We start from the raw sequence: 21,369 nt of genomic DNA, 5'->3' as shown, positions 1-21,369 counted from the left end.
TTAATTTCGGATAACATTCTTATCGCGCAGGAAATGTTTCATGGTTTGAGAGCAAACAAGTCCTGTCAAAATAAGTTCATGGCAATCAAAACAGATATGAGTAAGGCATATGATCGGATAGAGTGGAATTTTATTGAGGCTCTCCTTCAAAAAATGGGTTTTGATCCTCATTGGATTAAATTAATGCGAGAGTGTGTCTCTTCGGTTCAATATAGGGTGCTTCTCAATGGACAGCCACGAGGTCTAATTATTCCCCAGCGGGGATTACGTCAAGGCGATCCTTTATCCCCTTATTTATTTATCATGTGTACGGAGGCGTTAATTTCAAATATTAAAAAGGCGGAGCGGATGAAACAATTAACCGGTATGAAAGTGGCAAGAGCTTGCCCTGCAATCTCTCATTTGTTATTCGCAGATGATAGTTTGTTCTTTTGTAAGGCAAACAAGGAAGAGTGTCAAACTATACTCAGGATTCTAAAGGAATATGAGACTGTCTCTGGACAACAGATTAATTTCCAGAAATCCTCAATTCAATTTGGACATAAGATTGATGAAGATAGTCGTCAAGAATTAAGGGATATTTTGGGAATTCAGAATTTAGGTGGAATGGGATCTTATTTAGGCCTGCCCGAAAGTCTAGGAGGTTCTAAGGTACAAGTGTTTGGCTTCGTACAAGAACGGCTGAATAGTAGGGTTAATGGATGGACCTTTCGATTTTTTACCAAGGGTGGAAAGGAGGTGATTATTAAATCAGTGATTACGGCTTTGCCAAACCATGTGATGTCTGTGTACCGGTTGCCGAAAGTTACAGTGAAGAAGCTCACAGGTGCAGTTGCCCAATTTTGGTGGAGTCCAGGAGGCAGTACAAGAGGTATGCATTGGAAATCATGGGATAAAGTGTGTGCCCATAAAGACAGTGGTGGGTTGGGTTTTAAGGATTTGACTGATTTTAATACGGCAATGCTTGGGAAGCAGTTGTGGCGGCTGATCGAGAAGCCAAATTCTCTTTTTTCTCGAGTTTTCAAGGGACGGTATTACAGGAATTCTTCACCCCTGGAACCGATTCGCTCATATTCCCCGTCATATGGCTGGAGGAGTATTATTTCTGCTAGATCTCTGGTTTGTAAAGGACTAATTAAAAGGGTTGGAACAGGGTCATCTATTTCAGTATGGAATGATCCTTGGCTCCCATCCACTCGCCCGAGACCAGCTAACAAAAACCTTCATAATAATTACCCGGACCTCACAGTGGATTCTCTCATTAATCCGGAATCCCGCACATGGAATGTACAGGCAATTAGAAACTTGGTGGATCCACAAGATGCAAAAATAATTGAGAGTATACCGTTGAGTAGAAATCAGTTGACAGATAGGAATGGATGGCATTTCACCAAGAATGGAAAATATACGGTACAATCAGGGTATCAGGTAGAAAGGATTTATCCTGACAAGGAGAGACCACCTGATTTTTATGGTCCTAATGTGGATATCCTCAAAGCATTTTGTTGGAAGGTGAGGTGCCCTCCGAAGCTAAAGCACTTTTTATGGCAGTTGTTGTCTGGCTGTATAGCGGTAACGAAAAATCTAAAAGCACGAGGGATACAAGGAGACACCTGCTGTGCCAGGTGCGGAGATCCGGAGGAATCAATAAACCATGTGTTTTTTGAATGTCCTCCAGCACGTCAAGTGTGGGCATTATCCAAGATTCCATCAAATCCAAACATCTTCCCAATTGGCTCTCTTTTTGCTAATATGGACCATCTATTTTGGAGAATTAATCCAAGAATGGAGAATCATCAGTTTGCATGGATATTATGGTATATTTGGAAGGGACGGAACAACAAAGTGTTCAGTAACCTTGACACTGATCCAAGAGACACGCTGCGACTGGCAGAAGTTGAATCAACACTGTGGGCTGAGGCACAGGTTATTAATAATCATAGGTTGGTACAAGAAGTACAGGTAAGGCCCGATTTAGGGACCCTAGGAAGATGGTGCTTCACAGACGGTTCTTGGAAAGATAAAGATCTATTTTCAGGACAAGGATGGCTTAGTACGCTACCAGGGTTTGATAGCTTATTGGGGGCACGAAATGTAAGGGCATCCCTCTCACCTCTTCATTCGGAGATGGAGGCATTAATTTGGGCAATGGAATGTATGCGAAATTTAAGGCAGTTTCAGGTTACGTTTGCAACGGATTGTTCTCAACTGGTGAAGATGGTTTCGGAACCAGAGGAATGGCCAGCATTTGAAAGCTACCTGGAAGATATCAAGCTTCTGCGACAAAGTTTTGTCAGCTCAGAAATCGTTCATGTTCCTAGGACGGAGAACAAAAGGGCGGATAGCTTGGCACGTAGTGCTCGGCAACAATCGTCTTTCGTCGTGCACATGGATGCAGATTTACCACCTTGGTTTACAGAGTCTACATGAGTTTGTAAATGTTTGCTGTCAAAAAAAAAAAAAAAAAAATATAAAAATATTATACTAACATAAAAAAAAATTACTTAAGGTATTAAATTGAATAGTAAAAAAGTTTAGATATTAAAAAGACTAACAAAAAATATTATTGTGAATTTTTCCCTAAAATAATCAAGTTATTATTAATATAAAATTAAGGTATGAATCAAGATAATCAAGGTTAGATTCTTTAAGATCTCTATCACCAATCCTTTAACATATATCCTACACATATAGTTTGTCAGTAACGAGAATATATATAGATAGCATAACATATATAAAGATTTATATTTACAAACTAAAAAATTTCGAAATAAATCTGACATAGTTAAAATCATCAAGGAGCATTTAGGGCAAAGAAATTTCACAACAAATGTTTTGTCCAATACTCTTTTTTAGGAAATTTGGAAAATAGAACAAAAATCTAAACTATTAAAACTGAAGTACAATGAGTACTTAACCCTGGTTTTTTTCTAAATAATTACAATTCATGTCACTATCTTAATAATAACTATCTATCTAAAACAGTGTTTTATTATTTTTTTAAAGACGTAACCGTTTTTAACGTGACTTCCGCATGGTTCTCTTTCATTATGTTTAAAATAGATATTGATGTAGTAGTTGATTCCAGAGCAAGGAATTTCTTTGTTGTGATGGTTCTCTATCAACTATTTATTAATTGAGAAGTCACTTTAGTGATTTTTGCTTACGAGTCGATCATTGGTGAACTCTTACAAAATTGTTATAATTTGATTGGTCGATGTTTTTTAATTTTTATTTATTTTAATTAGATCTTAAAAGAAAAGGTAAGTCTATAACCAATTAATATCACTTGTCAAATAATTTACATAATATTACAAATAATGATTTATGGTAACTAATTGTTGAAATTATAGAAAGTGAAATAAATTAATCATTTTTATATTAAGAAATACATAAAATAATAAATGACAAACCATTTATATAAATCAATATAATGATTTTATATTCTTATTTAAAAGCATTTTTTTATGATCCTGATATCCGGAGCCTCGAAAGGAACCGACTATCTTCAATGACCGTCTACCGGAGCTTAGCCGGGGAGCCCGTTGAGGCATCCAGGAGGGCTGGTGATCACCCCATGTAAATCCCACTAGTGGCCACACGTTAGCAGGCTTCTCTGTATTGGGCCGGAAGATCTCTCAAGATAATCACCTCTCAGCGGCACTCGACCCATAACTTCCCAGGTTGAGTTTAACTACTCGACCACTAACACGTAGTTATTTAAAAGCATTATATTTTATATAAATTATCATAATAACTATTAACATCTTCTAAAGTTCATATTATATGCTTTATAAATCATATATAAAAACATTTATCAAATTATTTATCTTGGCTCATTGTACATTTTAAATTATTATAAGGGGTTTGTAAGTCATCTATAAGAGCTTAAAATCAAAGCTATATATCCTACTATATATTAATTGAGAAGTCATTTAAAAGATTATCGAAATCTTAAAAAACTGTTATAAATTGATTGTCGATAATTTTTAATTTCAATTTATTTTTATTTATTTTTATTAGATTTAAAATTAAAAATAAGTCTATAAATAGTTAATTTCACTTGCCAAACAATCTACATAATATTACAAATAATTATTTATGGTAACTAATTGTTGAAACTATACAAAGAGTAATAATGTTTGATCAATTTTTATATATTGATAAACTACATAAAATAGTAAGCAAAAAAGTTTATTAAAATCAATATAATGATTTTATATTCTTATATAAAACCTTATATTTGTATATAAAGTATTATAATAACTATTAATATCTAATAAAATTCATACATGCTTAAAACTTTATATTTAAAACTTAAAACTTTGATGGCGCAATTTAATAGTATCCAAAATTAGTTAATGTATTCCTATAACTTAAATTAAAATTAGAATTTTCTTAAATTTTTTTTTTGTGAATTTTAAAGATTTTTCAATTTTCTTTTGAAAGTTATTAATATTTTTTATCACAGTTTGGATATTAAAATGGTCAAGGTTGTAAAACATTATACTAAAATAATAAATAATAATTACTTAAGGTATTAAACTGAACGGATCGTAAAAAAAAGTTTAGATATTAAAAAGACTAATAAAATTTGGAATATTATTGTGAATTTTCCCTAAAATAATCAAGTTATTAATATAACATTAAGGTATGAATCGAGATAATCAAGGTTATATTCTTTAAGATCAGTATCACCAATCCTTTAACATATATCCTACACATATAGTTTGTCAGTAACGAGAATATATATAGATAGCATAATATATATAAAGATTTATATTTACAAACTAAAAAATTTCGAAATAAATCTGACATAGTTTAACACTATCATCAAGGAGCATTTAGGGCAAAGACATTTCACAACAAATTAATTGTTTAAAAAAAAAGATAATTGTAAATTGTACTAAATATGACTATTTTAAATATTTTTTGATATTTTGTATTGATAATTGTACTAAAATTAGTTATGTATAATATTCATGATTCAGCTTTTAATAAAATTACTTAAGTTTTGAAGGTATATAATACTGAAACTTTTGAAATATTTTATATAGTTTAGAAATACATGATTGCTAAAAACGATTTTATGAAGCATTATATATATTATTATATAAATCACATGTTTAATTACCATAAATTATTTTGTGCAATATATTTCGGTCGTTCGGATACTCATAAAACTATTTCTATGATTAATTTTTGTACTCATAAAATAAATAAAAATTAAAAATCCATTAACAAATCAAATTATAATATTTTTTCTCAAACTCTACATATGATCGTCACCTAAGAAAAAAATTAATTAAGTGATTTATCATTTAATATAAAATGAAATTTAAAAATATATTTTAGAAATTAATTTATAACCTTGTATAAATAAATTAAAACCTTTTATCATAATTTAAAACATATGATAAGTCAAGATAAATAATTTTATAAATGTATTTATAATTTTTATAAATGATTTATAAAGGATGTATGAATTTTAATATATATTAATAGTTATTATAATACTTTATATACAAATATAAGGCTTTATATAAGAATATAAAATCATTATATTGATTTTAATAAAACAATTTGGTTACTATTTTATGTAGTTCAGAAATATTTAAAAATTGATCAAACATTATTACTCTTTGTATAGTTTCAACAATTAGTTACCACAAATAATTATTTGTAATATTATGTTGATTGTTTGGCAAGTAATATTAACTGTTTATAGACTTATTTTTTCTTTTAAATCTAATTAAAATAAATAAAAATAATTAGAAATTAAAAATTATCGAAAATAAATTTATAACAGTTTTTTTAAGATTTCATAAATGATCGACACATAACCAAAAATCTCTTAAATTATTTTTCAATTAATATATAGTAGGATATATAGCTTTGATTTTAAGCTCTTATAGATAACTTACAAACTCTTATAATAATTCAAAATATACAATAAGCCAAGATAAATAATTTGATAAATGTTTTTATAAATGATTTATAAAGCATATAATATGAACTTTAGAAGATGTTAATAGTGATTTTGATAATTTATATAGAATATAATGCTTTTAAATAAGAATATAAAATCATTATATTTATTTATATAAACTGTTTGTCGTTTATTATTTTATGTATTTTTTAAATATAAAAATGATCAATTTATTTCTCTTTCTATAATTTCAACAATTAGTTACCATAAATCATTATTTGTAATATTATGTAAATTATTTTGTAAGTGATATTAATTGGTTATAGGCTTACCTTTTCTTTTGAGATCTAATTAAAATAAATAAAAATTAAAAATCACCGACCAATTAAATTATAACAATTTTGTAAGAGTTCACCTATGATCATCATGTTAACAAAAATCACTAAAGTGACTTCTTAATTAATATATAGTAGGATTACATCTAGTTGTTATATATTTATAAAAAAGTCTTTTATTTTTGAAAAAAGTCATCTAGATGTGATTAAGAAAGAGGAAGGTTATACTCGGAAAAGAAAAGAAAAGAAAAAAGAAACTCAATAGGTAAGTCATATGAAAATATATGAACTTTAGTTACTTTTTTCTTTTTGATCAAAGAACTTTAGTTACTTCTGATTCTGTGTTTCATTGTAAAACGATGCACATTTTGGGGTTGTAGCGATCAGCGTTTCTCACTTTCAAACTAGCACAACTGGTGATATTACACTACTAAAAGGGACATATCCTGTGTCCAGAGAATGCCACGGCATCAAAAATATTCGCCCAATCAGAACCAGTTAATCATCCACGTCAGACGGGCTTCTCGTGCTGATCCGTCCAGAGTCGACCCTGTAATAAGGTGTGCTTTTTTTGGGCTTTCTCTGTTCTATTTTCGGTCCGGTTTGGACTCAGCTCGCAGGAATCGAAGTCGAGGGATATGATTCTCCTCGCCGCTTTCGCTTCGTCTTCTCAGAAAGAAACAGATCGAAGAGCAAAGAAACTGATAATTGATCGAGCAATTTACTTTCGTTTTGATCAATCAATACATTCTTAATGGTTCCGTTCCATCTCCCTCATCCTCTCCTTCTTTATATACTTAGATTCTTTCCTCCATCAAACCAAAACCCTAGAATCACTCAAACCTCAAGCCATGACGATGAACGAAATGGAAAGTCCCCCGTCTCCTCCGATTCTGATGAGAAAGTCGTGTTCTTCAATGATGTCTCTTTAGGCCCCCATGAATCTCAGTTGCGATTCCGACTCATCCACTTCTGGGAGGCTCGGAACCCGGTGAAGAAGACAGTCATTGGTCTGGAGATGCTCCTTATCGACGAACAGGTCTGGAGATTCCTTCTTTAGCGATTTGTTTTTTCACACCGATTCTTATTTCATTTTATTTCGTGATTCATATTGAAAATCATATTTGTTCTTATTTCTATTGACAACAGGGAACTGTCGTTCAAGGATTCATCCCACCGGAAAGAATTAAGAAGTTCTTGCCTGACATGAAACGTGGATCTGTTTACAAACTCATCAACTTCTACGGATCGAAAAACAAGCCGATGTATCGGGTTTCTGACCATGTCGCAACCATCTCTTTCACATGGAACTCTGAACTGATCAGGCTTCACGACATTCCCATCCATTTCGATGAAGACCGTTTCAGGTTTCATTCATATGAAGATTTCAAAGCAAATTGTGATCTCAGAGGTGACCTCTATGGTAAGCTCTTTAATCTTACCAGTAATCTCTTTGTTAAATTGCTTTATGCTTTGGTGTGGGTTCCTTCTTGCTTAGTTTTCTGTGACGTAACTGGTTAAAGTTTTTATAGTTTTGGTTTGTCTTGATCATTTCTGAAGTTACTAATAATATATACACATGTTGATAGTTCAAGTTAAAGAGTTTTTGGTCTGCTTTGATCATTCTGTGAATCACACTACTAAAAGAACAACATGTTAATTAGTTTTAGGTCATTCGGTTTATAAAGTTAGATCCCTATAATTTTTATTATCCATCTAATTTATACTCTTTATGAACAATGTGTTAGATGTCCTTGGCCACATGAAGCTGGTCAATGGACAGACTCTTACTGAGCGTCCAACCCTTGACGAATTGGAGATAGCTACCACTCGGCACATTTTGGTTCATGTGCAATCGCATGAGTAAGTGTTTTTTTTGTTTATTTTCAATTGACTATCTCTCGGCAGTTTCTAAATCTGTACGTGTTTTTTCAGCGGCCCTGTGATGAAGCTCTACCTTTGGGACCAGGCTGCAACAGAGTTCTGCCAGAAATTCAAAACCTTTGAAAACACTCCAACAGTGATTTTGGTCACGACTGTTAACCCCAAACGTCTCGGAGGTTAACGTTTCTTCTTTTAGTCTCGCATTTTCATTAATTATTGTGACATGTATTACAAAGAAGTTTGTCATTCGTGCTGTCATATTTTACACAAATTTCCACTCATATTTTTGTTTTTGTGATTTTACTTCCATCGTTGAACAGGTACCCTTGCCCTCACCTCTATGTCCTCCACACGGGTGTTCATGGACAATGATGTCCAACCAACCATAGAGTATTTCACCTGGTATGTACTCATGTATTCAGCATCTATTCTTCCAAAATTGTTGTGAAGCGCACGCTTACATCTATTGCAGTTGATGACTGATAAATGGTTTATATTTTGTATCAGGCTCGGCTGTAACCCAGACACTGCTAATCAGGTTAGTGCAGAGGTGGTAACTAAGCGTGAGACGCTGTCTATAGCGGACATATTCTCCTACATCAAAAAGGACTCTGCAAAGGTAACATTCAAGCTAATATTTCTTACTTATTATGAAAGCACCAATGTTTATATGAAATGCTTATACACTGTCGCAGGATGCCTTTTTTGAATGCACGGCTACAATTGATGATGTTGTTCATGGCTCTGCTTGGTACTACATTGCATGCAGTGGGTGCCATTCTACGAAAGGCCCAACATCGATGGTTTGTACAAACACAAAGTGTGAGAAGGTTAACACAACTGGTGTTGCACAGTATGTAGTCTCCTCTGAATATTTAAATACACTTTCACTGGTATTTGCTTCTGTTTATTACATTTGTAACTTTTGCTTCTAATTCTTTCTTCACAGGTACCGTGCAAAGATATCTGTTTATGACAACAGTGAGCAAGCTGTTTTTGTCTTGCTTGGTGATGCTGGTCGTTCTTTAACTGGGAAGCACGCATCGGAGTTGCTGAGCAGCTACTTTGAGGTAAATAAGCATCAATTTTTTGCTCTCATATGATTACAACTCACACTGTTATTATTGGATGTAAGGCCAATGGGGACAAAGGAGCTGAGGATGAGGTGCCTGTCCCAGAATCTCTAATCAGCATCATCGGACAAACGCATAGGTTTTGTGTGAAAGTGACTGATCACAACTTCTCAGGCAACACCCGAGCTATAACAGTCACCAAGGTCCTCTCTCAAGACATCCCTCCACACACAGAAGCATCGGTTGGAAACAACAATGCTGCATCACCCAAGGTAATGATGCTGACCAGAGACGAAGTGTCCGAACCCTCCAAAAGCCGTGGAGATTGTGCAAATGAAGAGAGTAAGAGGGGGTATGACACTGCTGATCCAGAGAAGGCTAAACGCCCAAGATGTGAGAATTAGAGCTTTGTTCATCTTCTCAGATGTTGCAAGGTCCACTAAATTTCAAGTCTTTGCTTTTCAGTTTCAGAATTGTTTTCTGGTTTCCTTTCAGTTTCTACATTTCAGAGTTTTTTGCTTGCAGACAGTTTAAGAATTGATTTCTGGTTTCCAAATAATTATGTTTTTAAATATGCTACTCTGCGTTTTTAGAACTTCTCTGCTCAGTTAATTGTTCATAGGTCTTCATAGTTTGTATTGAGTTATAGATTTGAGTATCATCTTTTGCGTGAGATGCACATAGGATGAAAAAGTGTATAATTCACTTTATACAAAAAGATCATGTAATATGCATATAGAGCATATGTTGAAAAGTCACTACCATCACCTTAAACTACACACAATATTTAACGTCACTTTTTAAGGTAAGTATTTTGGTCAATCAATTTCGTAACTTGATTGACGGCTAGAATCTTGCACTGACATTAAGACATTAGAATAGAGTATCTGGTCAATCAATGTTCTTCCTAAAACGTTTTTTATTAAACGTATACTTCCTAACAAAATCAAGAAAAAAACTTAAGTTCCTCTTCCACACTTTTTATCATATTACTTTCTCTCTCACATGTTTCAACTCCGTTTACAAATCACCATTGGAACTGTCAACTAAGCTCACAACAAGCCAATTCTCTAAAAGCAATGTAAGTGTAAAAACATTATAATAAGCCTAAAACATTACAATACATATTATAAAATACTAAGACAAAAATGTAAAATATTGTTCTTTTGAGGAGTTTAAGTTTTTTTTTTGGTCAATGATTTTAGGAAAGTTTTCTTTTTTTTTTATTACGAAAAGTTGGCGTAGTTATTTAGAAATTTAGTACTAATATATCAATTTTTAAAAATAGGAGCTAGAGTTCTCATATATTATTAACAAATATATTTTTAGCTGTATAATATATTTAGCTTCTATGCATTATTACATTTTTTAGCAGTCTAATATATATATTTTTAAAAATATTATATTTAGTAAAACATCCCCACCTCTAGAAGCCAAGCGCACCATTCTCTCAGAACCAATCGGTTCTTAAATATATAAACTGGTCCCAGTATATGGTTTAATTCAACCCCCAAGGCAAAACACCCAAAGACCAATCGGTTCTATAAGAATATAACCATGTCCCACCTATATTTCGGTTCCTTAAATATAATAAGGAAAAGTTATGCTTATGGTTTGATAAACATAACACAAACAAAGATATAAAAATAGTATGTACGTATATTATCAATTCAAACACCATTAGAATCAATTATTTTAATTTTTTGAAATATTAAATAATTAACTAAATATTAATTTAAAATACATTATAACTTTGTAATACTGGTGAATGTATGCCCTTAATTAAACTCGACTGTTTTACAGTAACATCTTACATGCAACACATTCTTCAAAGAATCCACCAACTTCAGGAAGGGATTTCAGTGCGTCCTATCACAGTATGTATAAGAAATGTTTGGGACATCAGAAAACACCAAACAGATAATACTCTAATTTGCATCGGCTTCCTGTGCTACGACTACCACGTAAGCCTTTTATTAACTTTAACACATACATATATATATGTATTTTCCAATCCACCATATTTGATTTAAACTACTCACTATTTACTTAATTGGTTCGGCACAACAAAATTTGTTCACACTCAGGGAGAACTATTAGAAGGTCGGCTCACCAGAAACATTCAGCCGAATGATTCAAAAAACTTAATTGAAGGAGATATATATGAGTTTTCAAGATTTTCTGTCATACATAATTCACGACATCGGAAACTCACCCAACTGTCGTATTACTTTCAGATCGACCAAAAGACAATAACATTGAACGTTACAGTCAACGGTCCGATATTTCCAGTTCATAATTTATCTCCTCAGAAATACAGAAATCTATTGCGGTTAGCCAATACACCCACATACGTACCAGGTAAGTAAGTCATTCCATAATTAATTAAACACACATGGATGTTTATTCTAAAATCAATGTGCAGATGTCGTCGGGCAGATAGTCATAATACCAAAAATAAAATGGTACCACCCAAAACTCAATATTGATGCCACGATTGGTCTACGGCTGAACAGGTAAGTCTAACACAATAGTTAAAAACGAAATAATAATTATCTTCATACATACATCTCTATCTCAGGTCGATAATTGTTAAACTCATACTGTGCGACAAGCAAGCAGCAGATTTTAGCATCCTACAAAACAAGAAGGATAGGAAATTTAAAGTTGTCATCATCACAAGCATAATTCCTATACTTTTCCAAGGTAAATAATTTTACTAAACACATCAAAAAATAATACAGATCTAAATTTTTTTTATCAACATAACAATAGTATCCAATATTTCCCAGGCAAACTACTACTCCGTTCATCACCAACAACAAATTTCTACTTCAACAAATCAATTGATTACATAAAGCATTTCAAAAGGCAAATAAGAGATCATGCAAAACCATGCAGCAAAGAGTGATTCTAATCATGCATCATTTGGATTGTTATTCTCTTTCTCACAAGACTTGATACCTAGATTTATTTACATTTTAAACTATTTTATCATTGTTTTCTTTAGATTTCTACTTCTATATAAAATCTAAAACTCAACTTCTGTCTTTCAATACTTGCTAAGCAATTTAAATACATAGAGAATAAATTAAAAGACATAAGTGATGTCTACGTGTTAGTGAGCAAAAAAAGCATGATTAGAGTGAATAAGAAGTCTACTATAAAGATGAGGTTTATTGGGAGATAAAATTGTGTAGAGTTTCTGAATTTAAAAAGTTGCCTATTGAGTGATTAAAATATATTCTGCTCAATTCATTAATCTGTAAGAACATCCCTATAACATCAAATAAGAGATGTCAACAACGTAATTAATATTTTGAATTTAGCAGTTTATTATTTTACTATTGGGATCAGATTGTGCTGGTCAAAACAATATTTTACTATTTGTTTAAATTACTATATATAATAAAAGATTGAATACTCATATTTTTTTTTAACTATTTTAACAACAGTTAGTGTTACTAAGGAAAAACTCTTTTAATAACAACGTGGTAAGAAAATTAGTAACATTTATCTGTATATTCATTGTTATAGAATTCATATTAGAAATGTTGAATAACTATTCTATTAGATTCTTTGTAGCTATAACAACTGTAATATCATACGAGTTTATACTTCTTTGTATTAATGGTATTGTTTTGCTATCACTCGCGGGCATTATCATTTTACAAAACAATAGTATACACATATATTATCAATTCGAAAATCATTAAAACAAATTATTTATATATTCATGATAGATAATATTAAAATAAAATTTTAAAATATTAACTTATATAAAATACTATAATTATATTTAATTTAATTGTCTATTAATCATATATATTTTACATAGTATTTTATTTTGATCTCAACAATTTATCCAACCTATTTATTTTTAAAAAAACTTTTATATTCCAACAAGAATCTACATATTTTAATTAAAAAAATGATCATAATTGGCCATCAGATATCTATCATGGTTATGAATCTAATTTTATGTCTCAAACTTTTTATCTATTTAATATTAATACTAACCTAACCTATACTAAAAGAAGAATATCCTTAATGGAGAAAGCTGCCACCTGAGCACGAAAATTTCAACCAATAGGAAGGATCTGTTATGACATGTCATGTTAACTTATTTGAAAATGAAGAAAAAATCTGGGCTTCTTCAAGTGTATACGTAGCCCATCAAATTTAAAATTTTAAAACTTTGTCCAATAGTAAAGCTAAAGTCCATACCTTCTCCCCTCCTCTCCCTTTAATTCGTCTGTTTCAGACGAAACAAATCAATCAACATATCAGTTTTCATTCTCGCCATAAAAGATCTCCCTCCACCATTCAGATGCATTTAATGTTTAAATTCTAGATCTCAAACTGATGACCTCCTCTTCAACTACTCTCCATATCCCTGCATATATATTGATAGCCACTTATAAAATCCAACTATTCTCCAAACGGAAATCCAATCCCGAACTCCACCAAACTATGGCCCCGAAAAACTTCGAAAACAGTCGCCAAAATCTCATCATGTGTATTCTTCGATGGAAGGTAAGTTATTCTATCAATGTTCTATATTGTTACAGTATACACTTTTTGTTTGTGGCTTGGAGATAAGCAAAGTTATGTTTGGTGAACAGAGATCAGTTGAAGCTTTTTCCTGGAGAGTTGGTGCATTTTGAGAACCGTTCAAGGAAAACATGATCAGTTGAAGCTCTTTCACAGGTTTAAAAATGATCTTCTCACTTTGGCCACACAATAAATCTATTCTTTCCGGAAAGTATCTTGCTTTTCATTAGTTTTACACCCCAATAAACATATGCATAATCCATAATGCACTAGCTGATGACATTTGTTCATTTTACAGATGTACGTATTTTCATGCAAATTGGTATAAGTTGGTTCTATTTGAGTCTATGTACGTGTATTTGTTTACTTCAAGATTCTTGCCATGATACTTTGCAATACCTTTCGCGAGGAAGATTTTTCTTGGGTAAGCAAAATCAAGCATAATCTTTATATTATAATACTAAACGCATTAACCTATCTCATCGTTTCAACCTTCTCTATGTAGATCCCACATGGGATGGTTCGATGAGACTGAGTACTCAAGTTGTGCTACTGGAGTTAGGCTTTTTGCTGAAACTGCTATGGTTCATGCTTTAGTTGGAAATGCATTGGCTCAAACCTTACAGAATCCTGACTCACGGCTGGTGTCGTCATCCTGTTTATGGCGAGCTTGCAGTTAGTTTTCATTGTTCTTGCCACGCTTCCGCTGAATCGGCTTAATAGTTATATTTACATGAAGATCATAGTCTGCTTCAGTACAGATGCAAATATAACAAAATCAAATATCTGTTTTGTGTCCACTTTGGAGTTAGTATCAGGATCAAGTTTCTTTGTTTTATTTGTCTAATGAAAATTTTGAAACTCTGCAAGCAGAGAATGTAAGAGGATGCGAGACAAGTAGCAAAGGATGATGTCAGAAGCATAAGAAAGGTTGCTTCATTCTGCAGAGAGGAGAAAGTTATAAAAATATATAAGAAAAAAATTTGAAGCTCCTATGAAAACATGAATACCTCAAGGCATTGGTAGTGGTATTAATTTCGTAGTTACTTTCTTTATACTCTTCGCTTCTTAAGCAGCCAGTTTGTATGCAGGTTTTGATATTGCATCATATCATGTCTTGAATTCTGTTCTTTTGTTTTTCACTCTGTTTCAAAAAGTAGCTTTGGTTGGAGAGAACGGAAGCAGGAAAACAAGAGTAATTGCGCAGCAGCAGCGGTTTTACGATCCTGGTCAGATCAAATTACTCTTGAATGGAGTTGAGATTAAAACTTTTCAGATGAAATGGCAAGGCAAAAAAACCAGGCGGGTGAGCCAAGCACCGATTTTGTTCAATGAAACGATTAGAGCAAACATTGCTTATGGAAGAGGACGAGATGCTTTTGAAACCGATATAATATATGCAACTGAGCCATCTAATCCTCATTGCTTCATTAGTGGACTACAACAGGCATCTTTAACGGTACCTGATTGAATGCGCATCCTGATTTCCATATTCGTACTAAACTGAAAGATGTCTTCACTGCTGCAGGGCTATAATACAATGGTGGGTGAATCAAGAGTTCAATTATCAGGCGGCCAGGCGGGTAAAAGTAGAGATTGGCCTTATCCAGAGCATGTGGTTCACGAAGCATTGGACGGTTTATGGTTAACAGAACCACTGGGGTGGTGGGTGGTGGGTGGTGGGTGGTGGCACATCGATTATCAACAATCAAGAACGCATATGTAATTGATCTGGTTAAGAATTGCATTGTGGAGAAAGGAAAGCACGAGAGCGCTTGATAAAAAAGATAGTATCCCTGCTTCTTTAGTACATCTTCATCTTTGTGTTTCTATGTGAACGTTTTTTTAAAGATTACCTTCCATTTGTGCATAATATGGATGACAGGGAAAATATTACAATACTTAAAATTCAGTATGAACGTTTGAGCTCAAGAATGACATTGGCTTTTGCAGAATGTAAAACCATATAAAACTTAAACACGAAAATGTAGAGTTATGACTATATTCCTCTCTGGGAAATTAAATTAAATATAAAACTACATGAAAAATATATAAACAAAACAACCAAACATTAAAAGTCAATAAATAAAAAAATGGTCAAAACTGAAAATTTAAAATCTAAAAATATAAATTAGTCTTCTATCAATTTTATGTATTTAAAAGAACAATTTTAAGCTATAGTATTCCAAAGTTAAAGCTATAACTATTTAATGTTGAGGCTATAATCTATTGAAAATGTTCACACGAAATTTATAACCATCAATCATAATATGCAAAATCCCTATTTTAATTTATTTATTTTTTAAATGTCAAGAAATCCTGAAATGATTAGAAATGGAAATAAATATAAAATAACGTAAACTAACAAAAAAAATTCTTAAAACTATTTTTGTCGTTTAAATCCAGTTTTCAAAGAATTAATTAAAATATATTAAAAATAAAAAATAAAAAATAAAGTTGAGATTATATGACATGAGAAATTTCACACATAACTTAAAATAAAATTATGCCAAATCAGCATTTAATTTTATTAAATTTTCCAAAAAATATTTATTTCAAAATAAATAAAAGTAATATGAAAAAAGGTAAACTAAAAACAGAAATTAATATAAAATAAGACATAATAACAAACTATAAATCTTTAAGAGAAACTAAATTGATTTATACACTAAATATTTGGAAAAGGAACATAAAATGTGTCTTAAAATGCAGGATTTTATATAATGCAAGACTTTGAAGGAATATCACCATATGAACTTAAATTATCTAACAATTAACTTTACATGTGTGCTAACTCATTAAAAATTATCATTAAAATAGTTTAACAAAACATAAATATTATGTCCACAAATTTTCTTATATGATAGGTGATACAAGAATCACATCTTTAAAAAATCAATAAAAATATTAAATTAACAAAATTAAAAATTAATAATAAAAAAATAGAAAGTAATTTATGTCTTCAGAAATGTAAAATCTAAAGAATCATATTTATACAATTAAAATACAAATAAAAATAAGAAACTAAGCTAACAAAGGAAACGTATATCCTTCTAAAACTTTAACTTAACTCTTTGGAAACTTAATATCAAACATAAATTCTTCGAAAAATGTATCCTACAGTATGTCTAAATATACAAAATTATATATATCAAAATAAAATAATTAATTAATATCGAAATAGCTAACCTAATAACAAATTAAAAGAAAATTGCAAGACTCACAATAGTCACTACAATTATTTAGTGATGACATTCAACTGTATTAATGCTCCAAATACGTTTTAGAGTTTGATGGACTCAGTATTTAAACCTTATATGCGTCACTTTGATGCATAACTCATCACCATAAACATGTGAAACATCTAAAATGCGACTTTGAAATGATGAGACAGAATGTTTGTATGCTAAGAGAAGTAAGTATGCTTTTGCTACGGAGAGTGTAGAGTATTAAGGGCATTATGTTGATTCTTAGGAGTATCCACATACTCAATGAAAGTTAAAGCAATTTCTTAATGGCATATATAATTATATTATACTCAAGTACTACATGGATCTGATATCATATCTCTCTGAAAATTCAACACACAAATGTTTAACTAACAAAAAAGGAACATACATTATGTCTTATAAAACTGTAAAAAGTTCCAAAGATTTTGACAACCTAAAAGCCATAATTCTTGACAAACTTATTTGTAATAGTTAAGGATAGAATATGTCCAGTTAGGGATAGTTACCTGGCTTTAAATAAATATGAAAAGTTTAAAGATACATAATAGCTAAAAGATTGATGTTCAGTCGTTTAAAATGTCAAACCATTCTTATTAAATTATAATTTTATGCAAATATAATATTTCTAAAACATGTTGGAAAATTTAGTATTTTTCTAAATTAGTTATTAGTTAAGAAAATATCTCACATTTCCACTAGCTTCTAAAGAAAAATCATGTTTGAAAATACTATCTCTTTTCAAACTCTAAAATACTATTTTAGCATTGTTTTCACAATTATCATACTGAGAGATACATTTAGAAAATGAAGTAAAATGATGACTTTGTCATTCTAAACATATTATGAAAATATAAATACAATATTTGATGAAGTGTAAGCTCTGACAAACATAAATTCAACCACAATATTTTTTTTTTTGCTAAACTGTCCACCACAATTTTCAAATTTTGTGCCTTGCATAATGCCAAATGCAAAATCAGGTTAGGTTCTTAAAATTTATGTATTTGATTGTCAAAAAATAAAATGATAAAGACCAGTAGAAGAACAGAAAGCATAGTAAAAGTTAAAAAAGTATAATTCAAAAACATAATTTTTTTATTTAAATTATTATTTATTTTATATATATATATATAACAAATGTACAAAAGTCTTTAGGCAATTCTCTCAAATAGCCATTTTTAAGTTTTGTCACAAAATAGCCCTAAAAAAACATGACCAAAATAGCTTTTTTTTTATTTTGAAATTTTTAATAGTTATTTTTTATTTTTTAAAATTTGAAACCATGTCCCCAAAACTCTATCCCTTAACTCTAAACTCTAAGTCTATATTAGTTAAACCTAGAATAAAAATGTATTTTTACCCTTTAATAAAACTTATTTTGGTCATTTTCTTCATTGAAAACAATTTTTGTGACAAAAACTAAAAATGACTATACTAGGGAATTTCTCAAAGTCTTTTACCATTTATGAAAAATGTATTTTTTAAAAATATCTCTTTAGTTATGGTAAACATGAATAATGGTACCAACAAAGTGATAAATAGGGGTGGGCACTTTACCCGAAATCCGAAGTGGCACCCGAACCCGATCCGAAAAACCCGAACCGAAATCCGAACCGAACTAGCAAAATATCCGAACGGGTATTAAATTAGGAGAGATTTGATATCCGAACCCGAACGGGTAATATCCGAACCCGAATGGATATCCGAAGATAACCGAACATATGTATAATTAACCTTATATTTTTAATTTACATCTTTCATCTTATATAAAATATTTATATTGATACTACACATACTTTAAATTCATATGATATACATACAATTACGTAGAAGATGATTTGCTATGCACTTAAAATACATGTCAAACTTTTTATTTCAACAATTAACAAAAAGTTACATCCAAAATTTAAAAACAATAACCAAATTAATGTCTTTTTAGTTTGAAAATGTTATGTCCAAATCTATTAACCATTCAATCTATTAAAAATACAAAAAATAGTTAAGTGAAAGTTATATATTTAAATACAAGAAATTTGAAAAATGAAAATTTTAATTTTTTTTTCAAAATCTAAATATCCGAACCCGATCCGAAATAACCGAAACCGAACTAAAAATACCCGAACCCGACCCGAAGTACAGAAATACTCAAACGGGTTCTACACCTCTATACCGAAATATCCGAAAATCCGAAATACCTGACCCGAACCCGAACGGGTACCCGAACGTCCACCCCTAGTGATAAACATGAAATTTCCCCCATTATACTATATGTGTCATAATAATGAACATAACTATAGACAATTTGCAAGTAATTAACAATTATGCTTGAAAATTCAATTTCATCAATAAACATCACCTAAATGAAAAGTTAAACATTCTAGATAAAAGAAACATAGAAAAAGGCCAAATCAAGGCAACAAAAATGAAGTTAATAAAATATTGTATTTTACATAGTATAATTCATATTATGTTGTAACCTATTACATTTTGTTTTAGTAAAGTTAATATTGCACCGTCAAACATATAAAAAAATCGTTTCAATCCTAAAACCACATTCAACAATCGATTTCAAATTGATGACATAAACTTAGAAAGATATCTGTAAGTGTCGGGAGAACTTTTTTACTATACATTTATGAGTCCGTTTTTTAATTAATGATACACTTTTGATTTGTAAAAACATTTAGATGATTCAAGCCACATACACAAATACAACAATACCTCTAAATTGACTATACTAAATCTAAAGTTAAATATAATATAAATTCAACAATTTATATATAAGTGAAAATGGTAAATATTTGAAAATACGCAATCCGCGCGAAGCGCGGAAAAAATATCTAGTAAATGATAAAAGTTTATGTAAGCTTGGAGATAATGATTATTTTTAAAAATATCCTTTCAAATACACATTTTTAAACATAGTTACAGTAGAAAATAGAATCTTACGCTTGGCGAATTAACTTGGTTTGAATTTCAAATTAGTATTGGGTTGTCTTTACTTGGGGCTCATGTAGCCAATTTCTTAATTGTGGCCTTATCTAATTTTTTTTACGTCGCCTTATCTAATATATACAGCTCTTTTTGGGCTTATTTATTTATATATAATTGAACAGTTAAATAAAAGGTGCAATTTTATAAAGTTTATATTTAAAAAAAATTAACAACGATACAATTAGAAATTTTGTAGGTATTTCAACTGTAATATAATATGGACTTCACCTTATTTGTATGAATGATAAGTGTTTTCCCATAACTTTACAAAAAATAGTATATAGATATATTATAAACACACTCCTAATTCTGTTCCATTCAGGAACTTCTACCGAGATCACGCATAAAAAAAAAAATAGACGTCTACTCGGATCACGCAACAAATCCAAAAAGTTTGTTATTACTCTGAAGATATATTATTTTCTACTCCCAAGAATACTATTTTAAATTATGAATGTATTTTGTAGTCAATCAGATATGCAATCCACCGACGTTCAAACCAAAATACTATGATTGTTAGTTTAAATAGATAATAATAATTTATTTTTCAACAATATCTATTGATAAACTAATTGATTTATCTAATTTAATCATACAGGTGGCTGTGATAAATGTGATACTTATGGTATAAAATCATTTCAGTCTAAAAACATTATTGTTCCACAATGTCTTATGCTTATACTGTCTTAAATGGATTGCTTATAATTTATCCAGTGAGACACAAAAACGCACGAGGGATAAAAAAAACCATCTTGCTATCCAAACGAACGTCATCCCTGCCACAAGGTAACGATCCCTAACAACTTTAAAACACTTATGAAACTACAACAAAAACTTATACGTCTTATCTGCATATTTTATACGCATAGATCTACATGCTCCACAAGAATCTCATGGCTTACACCCAACAAGAACTGCGAAGAAAGGTGCATATTTTCAACTCATATTTTAAATCATTGTCGAGAATGAGCACGATAAATTATAAGCTAATACCGATAAATGAGGAACATAAAATATTATATCTCTTTATAAAATATTAAACGTTTTAAACTATAAAAATACTAACCACAATGTCTTCACTATTTTAAACACCTTTAACCACAGATAAAGGCTCCACATCCAAATCCGAAGATAACCCCATCGTGGAATGCACAAAATGTGGTGCGTTAATGTGGACTTCAGAGAGTACTGGTAAAGACTCTAGAGCAGGTGAACTAACATTCACTATTTGCTGTAACCATGGCCAAATAATGCTTCCACCGATCTATCAACCCCCACCCATGTTAGAAGAACTTCTTCAGCATAGGTGGTTTCGAGATACCATTCGAGTCTATAATTCGGTACTGGCTTTCACCTCCATTGGAATGAAA

General features: G+C 30.9%; 1 long non-coding RNA gene across 1 annotated transcript; it reads left to right on the top strand.

The window, feature by feature from the left end:
* Positions 1-6,143: 6,143 nt before the first annotated feature.
* LOC106408891 lies at positions 6,144-9,792 on the top strand. The gene is made up of 3 exons (XR_007338916.1): positions 6,144-8,324; positions 8,469-9,218; positions 9,284-9,792. It is a non-coding gene; the product is annotated as an uncharacterized LOC106408891 (long non-coding RNA).
* Positions 9,793-21,369: the final 11,577 nt, after the last annotated feature.

Source organism: Brassica napus, chromosome A4, assembly GCF_020379485.1.
Source record: "Brassica napus cultivar Da-Ae chromosome A4, Da-Ae, whole genome shotgun sequence".
Classification (NCBI taxonomy): Eukaryota; Viridiplantae; Streptophyta; class Magnoliopsida; order Brassicales; family Brassicaceae; genus Brassica; species Brassica napus.
Note: the sequence above shows the minus strand (reverse complement) of the source record. Positions and strands in the feature narration are given on the sequence as shown.